This window comes from Castor canadensis, chromosome 1, assembly GCF_047511655.1.
Source record: "Castor canadensis chromosome 1, mCasCan1.hap1v2, whole genome shotgun sequence".
Lineage (NCBI taxonomy): Eukaryota > Metazoa > Chordata > Mammalia > Rodentia > Castoridae > Castor > Castor canadensis.
The window spans coordinates 64,447,113-64,469,070 of NC_133386.1; the positions used below are offsets into that span (position 1 = coordinate 64,447,113).

The 21,958-nt window shown below is 34.3% G+C and overlaps 1 long non-coding RNA gene and 1 pseudogene across 5 annotated transcripts in view; one reads left to right on the forward strand and one right to left on the reverse strand.

The window, feature by feature from the left end:
* The window catches only part of LOC141424506 (uncharacterized), a 690,552-nt gene that overhangs the window by 490,878 nt on the left and 177,716 nt on the right, over positions 1-21,958 (reverse strand). The gene's annotated exons all lie outside the window — the stretch shown is intronic.
* LOC109699730 (trifunctional enzyme subunit alpha, mitochondrial pseudogene) lies at positions 1,937-17,851 on the forward strand (annotated as a pseudogene).

Genomic DNA, 21,958 nt, shown 5'->3' on the forward strand with positions numbered 1-21,958 from the left:
AATTGTTTCCTAACCTGACAATTGTTTAATTTAAATGCTATTGGTCTTTTTGTAAAAAAAAAAAAATAGGTAATTCTGCCTTTACTAAAGTAACAAATCATTCTCACTTCTGTTATATTCTTCTAATAGAAACTCTTTAAAAGTGACCTTATGCATTTTTTTAATTATAAGGCTAATTAGCATGCATTTAGGCCAAAGAATTATATTTTAGAATCACAATCTATTATTGTCTGAAACTAAGTGGAGGGCTCAGAAATCCCAGGTAGAGTCAACTCCAATCTAGCATCAACTTAAAAAGATATATTTAGAGGCTAGGGGTATAGTTCAGGAGCATGAGGCCCTGGGGTTGATCCTCAGTACAAGAAAATCAAAATGTACGTGTATCTGATCGATTTTGAAGCTATTTCCTCTCTCAGCAGATTGAATTATCAGTACCCTGTGTCATACCTCAGATGCAATTAAGATTTTGGAAAAATTAAAAGTAACTTTTTATTAAGAAAATTAACCTAGAAGGTAACACCCACACACAGGAAATCAATGTGAGTCAATGCCCTGTATAGCTATCCTTATCTCAACCAGCAAAAACCCTTGTTCCTTCCTATTATTGCTTATACTCTCTCTACAACAAAATTAGAAATAAGGGCAAAATAGTTTCTGCTGGGTATTGAGGTGGGGGGAGGGGGGCGGAGTGGGTGGTAAGGGAGGGGGTGGGGGCAGGGGGGAGAAATGAACCAAGCCTTGTATGCACATATGAATAATAAAAGAAAAATGAAAAAAAAAAAGAAAATTTGAGCACCCCTCAACCTCATCCAACTCCTTCAATTTACAAATGAGGAAATAATATTTATATGTGGCCAAAACATTTTTATAGTTAGAAAAGCATAGATTAATTTATAATTGAATACTGTAGATTTTAAATGTAAAAGGGCTACTTTCAAATTCTCCCTTTGCAGTTAACTAATCCCATCATTTCATGTAAACCATGAGCTTTCTGAGCCTCAGTCACTTGTCTATAAAATTGAAGAACAATACTTTAAACACCCCAACCAAAATTGTAAGCCTAATGCCTGTAATCCTAAACTACTAGGAAGACAGACATCATAAGGATCACAATTTGAGGTCAGCCTGGGCAAAAAGTTCATGAGACCCCATCTCAACCAATAACTGGGCACAATGGCATTCCCCTGTCATTCCAGGTACTGCAGGAAGCATAAATAGGAGGTTCCTGGTCCAGGCCCACCCAGGGCAAAAAGGACTAGAGGCATGGCTCAAGTGGTATAGCAAGTGTAAAATCCTGAGTTCAAACCCCAAAGCTACCAAAAACTGTGATTAGAAACTTTTCTTTCTTTCTTTTTTCTTTTGTTTAGGATTTACTAATAGTACAAGGAGTTTTGTGTCAAGATTTCATATATGTATATAGTATATTTTGAACAAGTTCACCCTCTCTATTATATTCACTTAACCCCCCATTAAAGACAACATTTGGTGGGATGCTTTATACTATTTCCATGCATGTATAAATGACATACTTTGGTCCTCTTCACCCTTGGAGCCCCTTCTCCATTTTCCCTCCCCCTCCTGTTGAGTCCACACCCTGATAGTGTCCCCTTTGCACTACAGTCTCATCATTATTGCTATCATTTTAGATATAGGTTCTGCACATGAACAAAATCATGTGGCACTTGGCTTTTTGAGCTTGTTTTATTTCACTCAATATGATGGTCTCAATTCCATTCACTTTCGTGCAAACAGCGTAATTTCATTCCTCTTTAAGGCTGAGTAATAATCCATTGTGGATATGTAACACATTTTCTTCATTAATTCATTGGTTTGGGGGCACTTAGGCTGATTCCACAGTTTGACTATTGTGAATAATGTTGCAGTAAACACAGGTGTGCAGGTGTCTCTTATCATTGATTTACACTCCTTTGGATACATGCCCATAAGTGGAATGGATGGGTCATATGGTAAGTCTACTTTCAGCTCTTTGATGAACCTCCATACTGATTTTCACAGTGGCTGCACTAGTTTACGTTCTCATCAACAGCATATGAGGTTACTTCCCCCCACATCCTTCCCAGTATATGTTGTTGGTTGTTTTCTTGATGATAGTCATTATAATTGTGGTGAGTTAGAATCTGTGTTGTTTTTATTTGCATTTCTTTATGGTCAAAGATGTTGAACATTTCTTCATGTGTTTATTAACCATTTGTAGTAGAAGAAAAATACTTAACACATAAGTTTGTTGTGGGAGTCAAATGAGATAAAATATTTAAAATGCTATTAGTACCACACCTGGCACACAATAACTGCTCAAATAAGTGATACCAATGGGGCACAAAACCAAGCCTACACATCAGTGCTTAGTGAGATTTCCTAGCATGTTTATTCATGCCACTTATCATCTGTCTTTCACCTATGTATACATTATTACAAATCAGAGCTTAGAATAAATGCAAAATTAAACTTCCATCTAAAACTAAGTACAAGGTATTAGCTTATCAAAGCAATTAAAATTTATTACCACTACAAGTGTTTTAAAAGGTGTGATTATGTAAAATAATACCTATTAGATACTGTACTATGAATAATTTAGCCCAGTTTGGGGATAATTGGGGACATAATAAATCAGTAACATTACAAGGAATCTGATTTTTTAAAATAATATTTCTAAAATATATTGACAAAATTTTGAATAATTTTAAAATTAATTTGTACTATTATATGCTCTATGTTTTTACATTTTAAAAAAGCATTTTACATATTTCAAAATAATACAAACAATGAAGAAACTTTTCCAGAATAATAAAAGAAAAAAGAATTATCCATAATCCTAATTGCTTTTAACATTTTGATGAAAATCTTTTAAATATACATTATAATTATTTTGACATGAGATTGGATTTATCATGAAAGAGATATATAATGTGGTTTGGGTTTTTATTTTTGGTTTGGGGTTTTGGGGTTTTGTTTTTGTTTTTTAACAATACTGGGGATTGAACCCCGGGTTTCATGCTTGCTAAGCAGATGCTTTACCACTTGAACTATGCCCATAGCCCTATAGTATTTTATACTGTACTTCTTTCCCAATTATAAATGTTATGCATTTATCCATACCATTACATATTCTTTTATTTTTTTTTCTTTGAGACAATGTCTCACTATGTATTTCAGGCTGAACCAGAACTCATTATGTATACTAGGCTAACCTCAAACTCATGATTTTAAATGCTGGGACTACAAGTGTGAACACCATGCCTGGTCCATTATATATTCTTGAAAACATGACTTTAAGTGGAATATCAAACGAATAGATCAGGATTTTATTCACTCCTATTCTAGCATAAAATATTTATGCTTTTTCTGTTAACTCTGAAATAAGTATCCTCTATTTATTTCTATGAATTCTTCTGAATTAGAATTCTCTAACATCTATTAAACTATAAACAACTTGAAGCAACAGCTTTTGTCCAACCTGCATTTGATTTCATTTGCCACCAGCCAGATATGAATATCTAATAATAACTCTTCTAAGAAATATGTCTTATCAATTAACATTCAATAAAGACATTTCCCTTTACAAACCCTATGAAAATAGTTCACAATCTGTGATTCATACTACTCTGATTTCCTTATATTGCCATAATAAAAGTTTTACATAGAAAATTTAATGATTACTGTTAAATATGGTACTTCTCTCTGGAAGTTTCCTCTATAAACTATGGATCTTCTTAAACAGCAATACAATCAAGGTACATCCATAATTCACCTGTTTTCTTAACTACTCTAGAGCCTAGATGATGCTGAGAGGAAGAGATAAGAAAGTTGGCAACAAGAAACACTGTCCTATTTCATATAGACTGCAAAAATTCTCACATCCTTTAAATGCCATCTTTGAAAAATCTGAAGCAATAACATTGAATCATATTTCTGATAGGCATTACATATTCAAAGAACACATTTGCCTCATACATTTACACATTTGGTATATTTAAATTTATAATAGCAATAGAAGAAATCAAATACTTAAAATAATTTGGGATCTGCTGTATGTCACATGAACTGGGCTTGGAAACTTCCTTTATAAAGATTGATTTGAGGGTAATTGTAAAGTCAGGTCATAAAAAACAAAGAAGAAATTGTCAAACTACATTATGCCACAGGTAAAAACAAAGGGCCAGAAACTTGGTCACTTCAAGAATGATTGCAAATGTCCTTGAGGAAAAATATACTTTATGGGGAAAACAACATACAGAGGGCTTTTCTTTTTGAAAAATTAAGTGTGTGCTTGCACATGTTAAACTAATACTGTAAGATGTTTTCTCTATTTGTTGTCTTTAAATTCCTTCTGCTATGACTCTTCAAAAAATTGTTCTATTGAAAACAAAATTTTATTGTTAATATTGCTTTATTTATATTCAAAGTTGAGTTTTTATAAGACTTAAATACCAGTTATAAGGAAACATATTAGTGCCTTCTGGAAACCATGAGCTTTGATCCAACTTTTAACAATGCGTTCACTAGTTCAGAAACCTCTCACCTAAAGTGAACATTAAGACTCATTTAACTAAGTTATGTAGACATGATTTGGAAATTTGTAAAAATACGTTTATTTTCACACTTCCAGTTGAATCAATTACCAGGGTCAGCAACACAATTAAATTGTCAGGCCAGAAGCAGACATTTTATGCCATGCACAGCACTGTACATACTACCGCACAGCGCCACCTGGCAGCAGTATGAAGAACTGTGTCTCTGTGACCTTCTGAGAATAGTTACTAATTGGTATAGTATTCTTGTGTTGTCCTGAAAGACCCCAACTGATGTTGACCTCATTTTCCTCATTAAAAATTGGCACATTCTCATACCAACTTTGAAAATACAGGGTTTATGCTCACTTGTATTTGTTAATTTTTACTTTTTAAGCATTTTAATTTAGAACACTGAGTTTTCAAAGAACATCCTCACTGCAACTGAACACAACTGATGATGATGAATGTATCTACATTTCTTAAAAATAATTTGTCATCACTTCTCATCGAAATTGTCACAAGTTAATTTACAACAGTGACACAAAGAAAAATCCAGTGTTCAGTGGAGTGTAGCTGCCTCTTTGGAAAAGGAATAACAACAAAAAACACTCTCACATCCACACACTTAATCATTCTTTTTTTTTTTTCAGTACTGGGGCTTGAACTAGGGACTACACCTTGAGCCACTCTACCAGCCCATTTTTTGTGTTAGGTATTTTCAAGAGAGGGTCTTGCAAACTATTTGCCCAGTCTGGCTTTGAACAGTGATCCCTGCCTCTTGAGTAGCCAGGATCACAGGCATGAGCCACCAGTACTCAGCATAATTTTTACTTATAAGTTTAGCCACAAATAAACGTATGCCCTGAGTATATATTTAGACACACGATTTGTACATATTAACATGAACAAAATCTTATTCGGTCTTTTGACCTCTCTCTTCACAATGATTTGCTTTAACCTGAATACATGTAAAAATTAAGACACTCACAAAAACAAAAACTTAAATAATAATTATTTGTATTATCTAACAAAAAGAAGTTTCAGGCTTTGACTGACAATATAAGCTTTGGTATCCTCTTTGACACTATCCCTGTTTGTTCAAAATAAATAATGAAAAAAGAAGGGGAAGGGGGAAGAAAGCAACAAACTGATTATTGTCTTCAGATTTCTAGTATATCTGCAATCCAATAATAATATCATCAACTCAATGAGCAGAATATTGGGCTGGGTTCATATACACATTTAGTTTATTAGATAGGACATTCTGATTGAAGAAATTAACCCTTGACCTCTATGCATCACATTGCATTGATAAACAAACAATATTTGACATCAAATATTTACCATAAAACAAAAAAATGTGACATCTCCCTGACTTGTGGAACAATTTTCATTGAAAAATGAAAGAAAATATTATTTTTCCTTTGTACTTTCTGGTCTTTTCTCCCACAGTCTCTCAAAAAAACTTTACCTTAAGACTAATCAAAACACTCACATCTCCTAGATATGTAAAAAGTTTCAAAAGTGTCTTCCCAGTGGAGGGTACAGAACATTTGAGTGAGATTATACACTCAAAGAAAGATTTTTTTTTTTTGCATATCCCTTTAGATCCCATACAGTGTCATATGAGAGGTATAAAAAAGTTATAGGTATGATATACTTATTTTAAAATGGCTTAAACCACTTCCTTTTTTTCCTCAAATCTTAGGGTTAGAACAATAATCAGCACATTAAAGAGGAAAAAAGATAAATAAAAGTGGTGTTTTTTTCCAGTCTACCTTCTCTGTATGTACTTCCCTACATTGGTGGAGTGTCTCTCCCCAAATGAAGTTAAGGATGAGCTCTTCAATTCAAAATTGGGCTGGGGGAGTGCAGGGAATTGAGATGGTGGCTTATTCAGAAACCTTATGACCGCATTCTCACATTGGTATGACCAGTACACTAAGCCTGAATTCAGCCTCCAAAGTTACCTTCAGGGACCACTTAAAGCAGAAAGACCACAAGTTTATAAGCCATGAATAGATATGGAAGAAGAAGCTTTGCACTTTTCTGTGCAGGTTGTCTGTCAGTCTTCATGGTGTCATCATTGCTTAAATTCTCACAGGTAGAAAGATAGGCCCATTGATGCATATACAATACTTGCATTTATAAGTATTGTGCTGGATAGCTCTTAGGCCCGATTTCATATTCCCCTGACTTAACTTTTTACTCTAGCTTTTGTTGTAGGAGCCAGCTGCTGTCAGGTATGACCTGGAAGCCCATCACCTTAAAGCGGTTGTTTCTATCAAAACTTGCTAAATAATTTGTGGTCGAATAGAACACAAAAACACAAGGTATCTGTTTGTAAATAATTATGACTTTTAAAACAATGAGGGCACAAAATTAAACTAAGCATTAGGACCTTCAAAGTCTGGGCCCCTGTAAGTACACAGGTCAATACCCATGATGCCAGTCCTGTTCTCTTGATTTCTGCAAACTTCTCTGCTACAATCCCAAGTTACCATCTGTCGTCAACTAACCCTAGAAATGTACAAGTTAACACCTATTGAGAAGCCTTTGAGCAATAGGGGTTTTAAGCTAGTATATAATGTTCTGAAATATATCTTACAGAGCTCCTTAGGGAAACTCTGTTTGAAAACACAACCCTAGATCATTATTCTCTCCTTATTTGTTTCACTCATATGAGTTGTTCACTCCTACTCCATAAGAACATCTCCAAAAAATATACCACCAGCAAAAAAACCCCAGTATTGGGATCTACACGGGAGGAGGACTCAGACCACGAGACAAGAAAAGACAGGTTGGATAGGTGAAGATGGGAATGATAATATAAGAATACAAACCAATTGGAAAGTTATAGCAAGAGTAACAAGGGGATGGTTAAAAAAAAATTTCAGAAATTAAAAACCTGGATCAAAGGGCCTCGGCAACTCTGATTGGATATGGGAGGCAAAAATTAGTCAAAATGTAACTAGATTTCTTTTTTTAAAAAAAAAATCTATGCCCTACGTATACTACATTTTTTTTCTGAGACAGGGCCTCACTGTCTCAGAGTTTAAGCCCAGGCTGGCCTTAAACTCAAAATCCTCCTACCTCTGCCTGCTGAGTATTGGGATTCCAGGTATACAACACTGTGACCGGCTACTAAAAGATTTCTTCTTTAAATAATGGATGGGTATGTCGCTGCCCAAATTAAACAACTCAGAAAAAAAAATTGGAGGATGAAACTAACAAATTTGGTTTTGTTTTGTAGGGCTTGAAGTACCTGTAGGGTGGCCTCAGTGACAATTTATCAGCAGCCAGTTACACTTGATTCTGATGTCAGTAAACAAATGTAGGTAAAAGCATACTGATGAATGTCACTATAAATGCACAAATAAATAGTTACTGAATACAAGAAGAGTTGGAGGAAATTTTCCTCCAAGATTATTATAATGACATCCACTCTTTATTTTTATTACTTAAGCTCCTAATGATAGCCCATTATGATTTAAAATACTTTTATAAGAATTATAGATACAATAGGAAAAAACTGGATCAACTGTTATATAAAATGATTTTAGTGTGAAATGTTTCTAAAATCAATATTTAAAAATCTCAAGGTTACTATATTTCTTTTTAAATTTTTTCCATTTTTGTTTTTTATTGTTGTGCTCAGTAGGGGTACATTGTGGCATTTAAAAAAGTTCTTACAATATATCAAATATATCAATGTTTAATTCACCCCCTCCACCATTCTCCTTTATAACCCCTCCCCACATTCCTGGAACAGTTTCAACAGATCTCATTTTTCTGTTTGAATACATGTGTACACAGTATTTGCACCATATTTACTTCTTTTTACCATTTTTCTGTCTCTTCAAATGACACTATCTACTTGAGAATGCAAACTTTTATTAGGAAACTAAAACATAAATACACTGAATTCTGGGGAATTGCCAAAGTTGTAAGTTTCAAAGGCAAAATTTTTCTTTAAATAGCATTTAGTATAAAAGCCATGCAATCTTTCATTTGTACGGGAGATAGCTAGTTGATTTGAAGGTGATAGCTTGAAATCAGTTGTACCTAGAATCATAAAATTTGGCTTTATTGACCTGTTTTGGGTAGAAATACCATTTACCTGAATATTTGGAGTTGACCTCCATCAGGAATTTTTATAATTCAACACACATATTCTCTTTTAAATTCTGTCTTTGGGATTCCATGTACTTTCAGAGTTACTAGGCATTGTCAAAGTTGGAGCTGTCCACATGAATTGTAAAGAAGTGGCACTGGCATAGAGTATAAAGCACTTTGATCTTTCTAACAGTCAATATGTGCAAACTCTTAGAAGTGGTCAAAAGCAAGATAAGACACCTTAGCTATAAAGAATAGGAAGGCACCCAACCTGAGAGTAGTAGGCTTGAATGACATGTACATGGGAAAACCTGCTCCAAACCCTGAAAAACTTAAAGTGCCATGGAACTATGAGAAAATGGAAAATTTAAAAATGAGTGACAGAAAGATTTTCTTTAAAAATACAAAAAGAAAGTGATAAATTAGACATCAAAATTTAAAATATCAAAATTACAGAAGTTACATGCAATGCTGAGATTAGCTGTATAATGCAACCATGCAAGTTTGTGGGACTTACACAGTGAATTAATATCCAGAATAAATTTTTTAAACTATTCTAAATTTAAGCAAAAAGCAATAAAACTAACAAATTTTTTAAAAGAGCAAGAACATGAAGAGGATGCCAAAAAAGAGGAAATACAAATAATGCAAATAATTTCAATAAGTACATTTTAAGTGGTACTCATCCTCATTAGTAACTAATGAAATGTAAATTAAAACAATGATGAGACAGCATTTGACAGAAACACAATTGTTTAAAATCTGTTAGACCCTGGAGACCAGGAAGGAATGGTCGTTTAGTGTATTACTAGTAGGTAGATACATGGGTACAGCAACTTTGAAGAAAATTTTGATGTTATCTATTCAAATTTCAACTGTACATTTCCTATTACCCATGACTTTCAGGTAGAGAAAAGTTGGCACATCCAAACAAGAAGGCAATATAGGAAAGGGTTCATTGAAGCTTATATAGTAACAGAATTATGAAAAATATATAATGGACTTCACTAAAAAGGGTTAAGTAGACATTTAGTTATTTTTTATGAAAGAGCCTAAAAGTTTTTACTATTTCAATGTTTCACAAGAAAAAATTATTCATATATTACTTGAGTAATTAAAAAGCAAACAAGGACTTTCTGGAGGATTATGCTAAGTGAGAAAAAGACAATCCCACCAAACACCACACACTGTATAATTCATTTATGGAACATTTTTAAAATTACAAAATTTTACAGATAGTGAGCCAATTAGTGATTGCCAGCTTAAAGAAGTAAGGGGTCAGAGAGGTATGTGTCATTATAGAAGACCAACACAAGGGACCAAGTAGTCTGTTTCATATCTTTTGTGTTGGTGGATGCATGAACCTCCACACATGATAAGATTTGATAGATTCAAACACACAACACAAATGAGGACAGAAAATCTGACCAAGGTCAGCAGATTGTCATAATGTTATCCTGTCTGTGATTTTATTCTATAGTTTAGAAAAAAGTATTGTCACTGGGAGGAACCAGGTAAAATGTTGAGGGACTACATATATAAAGACAATGGTAAGACCATATATGAACTCTAATTCATACTCTGAACCAATCCACTCAGACCAGATTGGAATCCTTTCCAGTAATTATTGTCAATATTCCTATTTTTCTCCCACACTTTCAATTCATGGTCAACTAGAGAAAGTCAAATATGTCCTCCAGACTCATGACTCAAGATGCTCTGCTTCTATTTAATCCACTTCAAGTACCCTCATGCCCATAATTTGTCAATCAGAGTTCACCTGAGGCCTTCCCTTTATTGTACTATAAAACTTCCCAGCTCACCTGGTGACTCAAGCCTGTAATAGTAGATTCTCAGGAGGTGGAGATTGAGAAACTCATGGTTTAAAGCCTGGCCTGGCAAAAAGTTCACAAGACCTCATCTCAACAATGGATGCGTGGGTGACACGCTGTGTGGGGAAGCATAAATAGGAGGATTGCAGTCCAGGCTGGCTTGGGCATGAAGTAAAGCCCATCTCAAAAATAACCAAAGTGAAAATGGATGATAGCATGGCAAACACATGCAAGTAATAGTAGCTCTCTCCCTTACTATGGCAAGGTCTGAATAATAATTTCTATTTGTTCTCATTCAGAAGGGCTATATTTCCACAGGTATAGGCAGATCTCTCTATATTATTTCTTACAACTTCATGTGAATTTATAATTGGCTCAACAAAAATCTCAATTTAAAAATATGCCTAGAATTAAAAAGTATTTTATTCAAGCAGTGGTCCTTTGTTCTTTTACTTACAGTTTCTCCCTTCTTCTATTATAGAAGACCACCACATTAGGGATGTTTAGAATAGAGAAGGAAATAAAACTTATGGAGTAGACATTTTGAAATGCCTTTTAAGTTGCCAAAGCACTAAGTCTTCAATTGCCTATAAATATATCACTGTATCCTAATTGTTCTATCTACTTGATTGGGTTAGAGGAGAGAGAAAGATCCTAGTCCCATTGGCAAAGACAATATTTTCAAGTATTTAATTTACAATGTAGAATTATGAAACTGTATATTCCCTGGGTCAAAAGAAAGATTTCATGACACCAAAATACTTTCCTTGAGATATCTTTGGCAAGTCTTTCCAAGGAATGAATGTACACTAGCAAACACAAGTCCAAATCATCACCACAAATCTTCTACATGCCCATTTAAAGACAATCAAACAAACTGTTTATACCATCATGAATCAAATTTAGCACAGAAATTTGTACACAGAAGCCAACAAACAACCAATACAGACACTAAACAATGGTCATAGTAGCCTCTGAAGCAGCCTAATTTTCAGCTGCACATTACTAAATATTGAATGGGATCTTTATGGTCCTCCAAGTCTCTACTACTCAGAATGTTGTGTGAGATGCTCAGCAGACGCAAAATCTGAGATCTTGTTAGAAATGCAGTAAAACTACCAAAACCTGATCATTTAGAATCTGTATTTTAGCAATACCCCCAGGTGACTCATCTGCACACTCAAGTCTAAGAAGCACAACTCCAAACTAGCTGAAACTTGGTTAGGTAAATAAAGTTTGGGCAAGAACTTAAGAACTGTTATGTAATATTCCAAAACACATATATGGAACATTAAGCAATTTCCTTTGATAGTGCAAAAATGGAGGTTTAATTTCACACCATTTTCCTTGAAAAGCTGAATATTTAAAAAAAATCTTTCAAATGCTTAAAACATTTTTTATCATGGTTCAATTACAAATAATAAATCATAGAGACATGCAGCAATTAGAGGTGAGGTTGCTTAGCAAGTGCAATAATGTGTCAGCTCAGAGACCACGAGACAAATTACAAATTGTTGTGAATCTGCAAAAGAGAAAATGCAGTTCAGCTCAATCTTCTCAGCCAATTGTCATTTTCAAAAGCAGCAGCATTTTGTAGTAACTTTAGCTTTAACATTCAGGGTGAATTTCAATCTTTCTGCATAATAAAATTGTCCCTATCATTTATAGATTGCTATAAAACCCTAGGTCCACCAGTGTAACTTTTGGCAAGTTTCATAATTTTTAGCTTTTCTTTATCTGTAAGAATTAGAATTGTGCCGTTTATTTAAGAGTTTAGAATTAAGAAACTCTAAGTACAATGTAGGCAAATGATAAACAATGACTTGCTTCCTAACATATTTAGTCTTACTTATACTTAATTGGATTCTTGTCAAGTAGACCTGTCAATAACAAAGTTTTAATTGGTAGGAAAGCATAACTCACCTAGAGATACTTAACATGTAAATATTTTGAATTAAGACAGACTGTCAGATAAAATGAAAATGAGCCACAATTAGGTGATTTGGTACTAACACTAAACTCTGTGCCTAGCAAGCACAAAGGCCCTGAGTTTGAACACCAATGCTGCAAAAAAAAAAAAAAAAAAAGACTAAATCCTGCCACTTGACAGAATTGTTGTTATTAACTATAATAACATCAATAAACACTTCTATAATCATTATTATGCAACAGATGTTTTCTAGGTGTTTATCACATTATTTAATTTTTCATAATCCTCATTTTATATATGAGAATACTGAGACACATAGGGCTTAGCATTTATCTTAAAAATTGCTTACCTAGTATAAAGAATAGAATCAGGATTTGAACCCAGGAAGGTTTGTTCCAAATCATGCCTTATTAAAGATTAGAAAGGTATGAAATTTTCCTACTTTAATTAAAATTTGAGTTATACCACTAAAAACACAAAATTAAATGTAACATTTGCAAATACCAATATACTTTATGATTAAAATAAATAAGTCACTGATATGCTTTTAGTCAATTTTTATAGTAAATCAACTCTCCTTACACACATCTCAGTGAGATCTGTGATTCTTATAGATCACATAGCATTCAACTTCACTTCAAACATCTACCATGAATTAGGAATATTTATTTATGGTGTGTTGAACAGAAAAATAAGTAAAAAAAATTTTTAATACATAAAGCAGATAGAAGAGGAACTATCTACCCTAAAGAAATGGTGAAAAAGAAACTGTTCTATTTCTGGAAGTTTAAAATCTTAGAAGATAATAAAATGTTCTTGAAAATCTCTATCTGGACAAAAATTCAATGCATGATTTTCTCCCCAGATAATCTCATATAAAAAAATTAAAAGAAAGTTGCATTATATTTGAGAATTTTTTAAATAACTTATTTAAAGGACTGTGTTAACATTGATTTTAAGCAACCAAATATAGGTGGGGAAGATGCACTAGCCTCTAACCTATGCTAATTTGGGAAGTTAATATGTCAACTCACAGACCTAATTTTAAAAACAAGAACAAGAAACAAAAATTTAATACAGATTCAATAATTATACCTGAAATAAGATATTATAATGTGAAAAAATGTATGACAATCAAAACGTTTTTAAAGTAACATTATAAAAACAAATTCAGCATTCACACAAATATGATGTATTAACAAATATGGTAAATATAATGAAAAAGTAAAAATTTTGTAATGTTATACAAACAGTTACTTGTAGCTTGGAATAAAATTTTTGGAGACAGTCTCCAATACTAATTGCAAAATTTTTCTACCTCAAACAACTGTGAAGATAAGATGATGCATTTTGGAAATCTGTGAGATGAAAAATAGTATTAGATGATAAAAAAAATAGGTCAAATTAATGATTGAGACACTAAAAAGGTAAATAACTGAAATAAATTTGAGTGCAATACAAGGATATGTAAGAATGGAAAAGTAACACTATCAACTAATGCTTTATATAATGATATTTTTTAAATGAAAACAAACTAAATTTATAACTGAAATATTAAAAGTGGTATTATTACATGATTAACCAACATTCCTAGAAATTTAAATTTTAAAGTAAGCCAAAAACTTAAGGGTTTTTTTTTATTAAAAAGATGGGAATTGTCTTGTATCTTCCAATACAAGGCTGACTTTTATTCTAAACGTGAAGAAAATGAGAAAAAAAAGTATAAGCTTGAGGTACTTAGGGTTACTAAGGATGTGCCAGTATGTAACAGAATATCTCTTGAGATTTGTAATAAGAGCACAAGGACATGATATAATAAAGCACTGTAATTGTGGGAAGAATATCCTAACACATTCCATGATTTGTTATTCCCCCATATGACCAATGTAGTCTTGACAATACTTATACCACACTTTTGTAAATACTATTTACCAACAGAAATGCATATCTAAAACAAGCTGAGTTCATAGAAGTAGAGAGCTTAATAGTGGTTACCAAAGGACAGGAAGAGAAGGAGGGAAAGGATAGGTTAATGGGTTACAAAGTCACAGCTTTGTGACTGTTCTACTGTCTACTACACAGAAGAGTGACTATAGTTACCAATGTCATACTGTATAATCCAATATAGCTTAGAAAATAGGATTTCACAGAGAAATTATAAATGTTTGAGATGAAAGATAAGCTAAATATCCTAAATTAGTCAATACACAATGTATAAATGTACTGAAACATCATACCGTACCCCATAAACTTATATAGTTATTTATTACCTGTTCATTAAAATAACTCTTAAAAAGAATCTCTAATGATTTGTATCTATCAAGTTTTTATCTATTTTTGAAGGTTTTTGATTAAGGACTATTAGAAAATAATACCCTGCCTAATTATCTTTCCAAAACTCAGGTAATATCTTAAGATAATGCATTTCACTCATTAGTTACACAAGTGATAATTGAGGTTTTACTAAGCTCCAGTCACATAGCAACAAATCAGAAAAGCTAGGTACTACTTTTATAAAGCCTATGTTTAAGGGAGAATAGGCAGAAAATAAATGCTAAATACACAAATCAATGAATAAATATTTCAAATACTTAATAGTGCTGGGAAAAAACAAAGCAGAATAAGGAGTAAAGAGTCCCTGGGGTAGCAATGAAGGTGAGTAGACTGGAAAGAATTCTATAAGGCAATTATGCTTGAGGCAATAATAATTGATTAGAAAGAGCCAGCAATAGAAAAAACATCAAGTGAGAATTCTAACATATCTAATGATGAAATAATACCAAATCTTCACAAAGTTTTAGAAAGAGTAAAACATTTTCCAAATCAAAAACATCAAAAAAAGAAAATTAGAAACCATTATTTCTTATAAACATAAAAGCAAAAATCCTTAACAAAATGTGAGCAAATGGAGCCCAGCAACATAAGAAAAGCATTATACTTTAGATTGGTATATATTATATTTATAACCAAGTGAGATTTATTCCATAAATACAAGATTGTATTGATAAGTGAAATCACTTAATGTAATATACTATGTAACTAGAATAAAGGACAAAAACCATATTATTGATACAGAAAAATATTTGGCAAATTTCAACCACCATTCTTAACAAAAGAAAATTGACAAATCAGAAATAAAGAGGAAAAAAGTGCTATCTACCTTCACTTCCCCAGCTCAACATGTTGGCTTTCTGGGCAACTCACAGCCTTCTGAGAAACTGGAAGCCTCAGCTGCTTCACTGCCTTCAGGATCCTCTGCTCCTGAGGTTACATTTGCAGTAAATCTACAGGGTCATCTTCTTGCTGACCATAGCCTACATTAACTATTCAGTCAAAGAAGATGTGGCAATAATTTGAATTAACTCACCTAATTCAAAGGTAAATACCCTGACAAAAGAACCACAATCAGAGTTCTTAGAAATAATAAATAAAATCTGGGCTACTATTCAAATCAGAAGTGCCATCCTTACCTCATCAAAGCCAGGCTGCTACGTTGCAGGTACTGATATCAACATGTTAGCTGGGATGTAAGATGTCTCAAGAAGTAGAATAAATATGATAAGAAAGGCAGAGAATGTCTGAGAAACTTGGAAGGTCTACAAAGCCTGCTATGGGTGCCATGAGTACATCTTGCTTGGGGGGAAGACTTAAGCTTGTTGTTACAGAACAGCAACAAAAGGTAGAAAAACAGTATTAGGTATCCCTAAAGTTTTGTTGAGTATCCCAGCAGGAATAGGAGGCATGCAAAGGCTACAAAAAATGGTGGGTTTCCTCTGCTTTTGATGTGATACTAACTGGTAGAAATATTAGTGAGGACAAAGCAAAGAAAAAGGGACTTATTGACAAGTTGTGGAATACCCAGAATCTGAATTAAAACCTCCAGAGCAACAGACAATTGAATTGAATTGAATTGCAATTGAAAGTTGCAGCTACTTTTGCCAAAGGACTAGCTGATAAGGACCTTTAAAAAGAGAGACAAGAGATTGATGGAAAATTGACATCATATGCCATACTATTTCATTTTTCAGGCAACAGATTTACAAAAAGAAGAAAAAGTACAAAAGCAGACCAAAGACCTTTGTCTAGCACCTCTAAAAATGATTAATGTGGTAAAGACAGGAACCAAGCAAGGGAATGATGCTGGTTATCTCACTGGAGCTCAAAACTTTGAAGAGCTTTCAATGACCAAGGAATTAAAGGCCTTGATAGGTCTTTATCATGGTCAGTTAGGTTCTCTGTAACAAAAACAAGTTTTTATCTCCACTGAAGGGTATTGATCCTCTAGAAATTCTTGGAAGAAGGCTGATGAAGACCAGCATTGCCAAAATCTCTGTATAAAGAGCTGCAGACTATACCTGAAGATGCTAGAACCCAGACTAGATAAGGCCAAGTCTTCAAAAGATGCAATGATGAAATGGATAAGAAAATCCCATCATAATATGAAAGGGAGTTCATATTCAGCAACCAGACTGGACAACTTGATTAATATGGCTTTTTAAAAAGCTGACATAATGATTGAAGATATTTTTGAGGACCTTAGAATTAGGCAAAAAGTTGTAACAAAAGGAGTGACTCCATATCATTGTGTCTTGCCAGTAACATAGTTGCTCTCCCAATCAATGAAATAGCTGTTATTAGTGAAAGATCTTAGAAGATGATTGACATCTACTACTTCTCTCCCAAGGACAAAATGTAACTGCTAGAGATTGTCACAATTGGAAAAAATGTGTGAGGACACAATTGCTTCAGTTGTAGAAGCTGGTCTCAAGTAGGAGGTCATCATTGTGGATAAGGATGGACCTGAGTTCTATTCTACCAGGTGTCTTATACCTATGATTCTGGAGTCATATGGCTTCTCTGGGAGGGAGTTGACCCTAAGAAATTAGATTCCCTAACAAGAGCTTCAGCTTTCCTTTGTGTGCTGCACATGAAATTAGAGAGAATGTGGCAGAAGATCTAGGCAAAGCCTTTGGGACAAGCTTGGAGGTGGAAGCCTAGAACTTCTGAAACAGATGGTATACAAGTGCTTTCTACATCAAAAGTTTGGGAAGAGCTTTTGCATATATCAAGAGGGTTCAAAGAATAAATTTTGAATTCTAACATGGATTGAATTTTGGTAAGCCTGAGGCTGTCTGCTAAGTCTGAAGTATCCTTAGATGAGAACACCCACTACCAGCTGGTGACAAGATTTGTGAATGAAGCAGTCATATGCCTACAGGGAGGTATCCTGGCCATACCTGTAGAGAGAGACATTAGGACAGTCCTTGGACTTATTCTTCTAATCTTTAATGTAGAGGGTCCTTCCATTTTGAGGATCTTTATGGCTCTAAGAAGGTAGTAGCCAGCTCAGGAAGTATGAGACTACCTATGGAAAACAGTTCATACTCTGTCAGCTGTTCACCAATCATGCTAAAAGCTATAGTAAGAAATTCTACTACTGAGCAGACCTTATCATTCTGCTCAGTCAACACACAAACCCCAGGTACCAATAGTGTGGGTTCGTCAGCAGAATCCTTTTTAGATATATCAGAGTAACCAGAGGAAAAATTCTTGCCCTGGGTTTGTTCCTTAAAGTGCTGTCAGTTATGGCTATCTCTCTCTTCTGGTGAAGTCTAATTATGAATTTAAGTTCATACTTGTTGGAAGGTAGAACAAACTAGGCTCATTATATAAGGCTAGAAGTAGCAGCTAAGAAACATCTGAAGCCATATTTTCTAGATGTTCTGCTAGGAGAACAGTGGTATCCATGGTTGCTAAGGGCAACTCTGCACCCAAATATAGTTTAATAATATAACAAAAAGAAAGAGAATTTTCTGAAATGCATAAAGGGCATCTACAAAAAACAAACAAACAACAACAACAAAAAGCCTACAGCTAACATCATACTTAATGACACAATAGTGAATGCTTCCTCAATAAGGTTGGGAAGAAGACTAAAATATCCAAACTCAACACTACTATTTGAGACTTTACTTGAAGGCCTAGCCAGTACAATGAAGCAAACAGTGAAAGTGAAAGTAAGAGGAAGAGAAAGAGAAAAAAAAAGAGGGTACCTAAACTGGAAAGGAAGAAGTAAAACTGTTCTTTATTGACAGATAATGGGATCCTATATTTAAAAAAATACTAAGAATAAAAGCCTAATACATAACTTCAAGCATGGTCACATGGGTATAAGATCCAGTTCAAAACATCAATTATATTTATATACACTGGCAATGAACAAATAAAAAATAAAATTAAGAAAACAATTCCACTTTCAAAAGTACCGAAGTGAATAAAATACTTAGAAATAAGCTTCAGGAAAGAAATAGAGGAATTGTATCTTAAAAGCTACAAAATATGTAGAATATCCAAAAGGACTGACAAAACCTCCAAGAAACAAGGTTGCAGGATACAGTGTTAATATACAAAGTCTTCCCCTAACCCCACAAATGAATGAGTGGAAATTGCAATTTAAAATAGAATGTTATTTACATTAGCACCTGAAGGAAAAAAACTTTGGTAAAAATCTAATAAAATATATACAGGGATTGTATGTAGAATAAATTTTTATGAAAGAAATCAATGAAGAACTAGGTAAATGGAGAGAAATCTAATATTCATATAGACTGAATACTCAATTTTGTCAAGATATCAGTTCTCTCCAACTTGATTGACAGATTCAACACAACCCCAATCAAACTTTCAGCAAATTACTTTGTGAATATTGGCAAACTGATGCCAAAGTTTACATGGAGAAACAAAAGATAAAACACAGTCAATGTAATATTGAAAGAGAAGAACAAACAGAGAGAGCTGCCATTACCTGGCTTCAAGATTTATTACAAAGTTACTATTATTCAACACAGGGAGATTTGGGGAAAAAACAGACAAATAGTTCAAAGGAACATAATGAAGATCCCAAGAAAAAGACCTTCATAAATATAGCCAAATAATTTTGATAAATGAACCCAAGGTAATACAATGTGTCATCAATATTGTTTTCAACAAATGGTGTAGGATTAACTGGATATTCATATGTTAAGAGAAAACAATGTAGATACAGACCTTACAACTTTCTAATCTCAGCTCAAAATATATCATGTACATAAATACAAAATAAATAACAAAATAAAATAAATACAAAATAAAAACCCTAGCAGATGACAAGAAGGAAGTACAGATGAGCTTAGGTTAGGCAATAACATTTTAGGTACAATAATCCATGAAAGGAAGAATTCATAAGTGGACCTCATTAAAATTAAATGTTTCTGCTTTTCAGAAGACACTGTAAATAGACTGAAAACATATGAACAGACTACAGGGGAAGTAATTTTAAAAGACATTTTGGATAAAGTATTGTTATCCAAAGTATACAAAGATATTTAAAGATCAGCATTAGAAAATAAACAAATTAATTTTTTAAGTGGGCCAATGTATGTATGTAGAAGACAAGCACGTGGAAAGATATCCTACATCATGTGTCATTGGGAAATGCAAACTAAAAAATGAAGATGCCATTACACAAGTCTCACAATGGCCAAAATACAACACACTGACTCACCAAATACTGGCAAAGATGTGGAGCAAAAGAAACTTGTTCATTGCTGATGGGAAAACAAAATGGTATAGCTACTGTGGAAGACATTTCAGCAATTTCTTATAAAACAAACATATACTTACCATAGGATCCAGCAGTCACATGCCTTGTTACATAGTCAAAAGAATTGACACTTAAGCCCATAAAAAATCTGATCATAGAAGCTTATATAGTATTTTGCATCCCTGCCAAAAACTTGGAAGTAATCAAAAGCTCATTCAGGTAAACAATAAATATCAGAGCAAAAATAAATCAAATATAGACTGAAAAACTACAGAAAAAATGGAGCATTAATTAGACTAAGTAAGAAGGAGAGAAGGCTCTAATAAAATCAGAAATGAAAGTAAGCACATTATAATTGATACCAAAGAAAACAAAGAATCAGTCCCTGTCCCTCCTCAGCTGTGAAGCCCTGGGTTCCAGTCAGTGAAAGAGAATCCAAGATGGTGACTAGAGTCTAGAAGCAGATAGCTTGAGCTCCATGACTCCAAAACCTCCCTGAGACACACTTGGCAGAAATAAAGTACCAACGAAAATCAAGCCTTCAGCACCCCGAACCCCTAGCTCATGGAAAGCTTCCCCACAACACAACATGTTACATTGAGAAAATTTGGGGGCTGCCAACACTGCCTCAGCTGCAGCCACCATCTCCAAACCTGCCTGCGAGATATTTGACATTAACAAGCAGATGAGCACCATGCATCACATGGAATTCCCCCATCCACCCCCAGGAAAAACCAGCATAGCCCCTGTGCAGACTGACCCCCCCCAAAAAAAAAACTGAACAATAAACAGTAAATTGTAATCTAGCACACCAGCAGAGGTGGTGGGAACTCTGAAAGTGCACTGGAGAAAGAGGGAGAGGCAAGGAGCTAATCTCAGCATGAACTATCAGTAAACAAACACTGGAAAGGTAGGAAGGCTGAGAGTGGGTGGGTGATAAGCCACACCCTGAAGCAGGGCAGATAGGATAACAGAGCTCATCTCCTGAGCCAAGGAGCAGCACCCAAAGTCAAACTGCCCCACAAAATTGAAAAATAAACAGCAAATCACCATAACACACTGACAGCAGTGGGGGGGCTGATGGAACACTGACCCTGCCCAAGAGAAAGGGGGTGGGGCAAAGACATAATCCCCCAGTCCAGAAATCCCAGTAAACAAGCTCAGCAAAAAGCCACCTCCAAAGCAGGGCAATTAGTGGACTACAGAGCTGATTTCCTGAACCTGAGGACAACATTCAAACTTAAACTACCACACCTCACTGGGGAAGGAGCTGACCAAGCAGCTGCAGCTGAAGGATAACACAGTTATCAACTGAGGAAATCAATAGCTCTGACCACCCTGCATGATCTGGGAAAGCTACCTCATCTCACAATTTCAATTTAACTGGTAGAACAAAACACTACTCTCAAGCCAATCACCTGGTGAGACTACATCAGAGCTTCGGCTTATATGCCAATACCAGGTCTGGAAGCTGGAGGAGTAACTCCAGAAATTAAACTAAGACTGAAATTCTATTGTTCCTAAACCTGGTGTCTTTCTTTTGTTTTTCTTTTTTTATTTACTTATTTTTGTTTGTTTTTGCTTTTTTGTTTGTTTGTTTCTCCATTTTTTCCCATTGATTTCTTTGGGATTTTTTTATTTGTTTTGTTGTTGTGGGTTTTCTATTTTTATTTCTATTCCTATTATCTTTTTTTATTTCTATATTATCAACTTTACCATGATCATCTTCTCATCCCTACTCTCACCCCCATCACTCTCCCTCCTTCTCCTGTACTAAAATCCATTGCTCCCCTCCCCAACTCATTCTGCCCCTTCTCACCCACTCTCTCCCCAAACCCTCACCTTCCCCTCCCACTCTCCCTCAACCTGTCACTAGACTACCCTTCCCTCCTACACACTCATCACCCACTGACCAACCTACTATACCAACTTTACAAAATCCCAAAACCCTACAATCCCTAACATA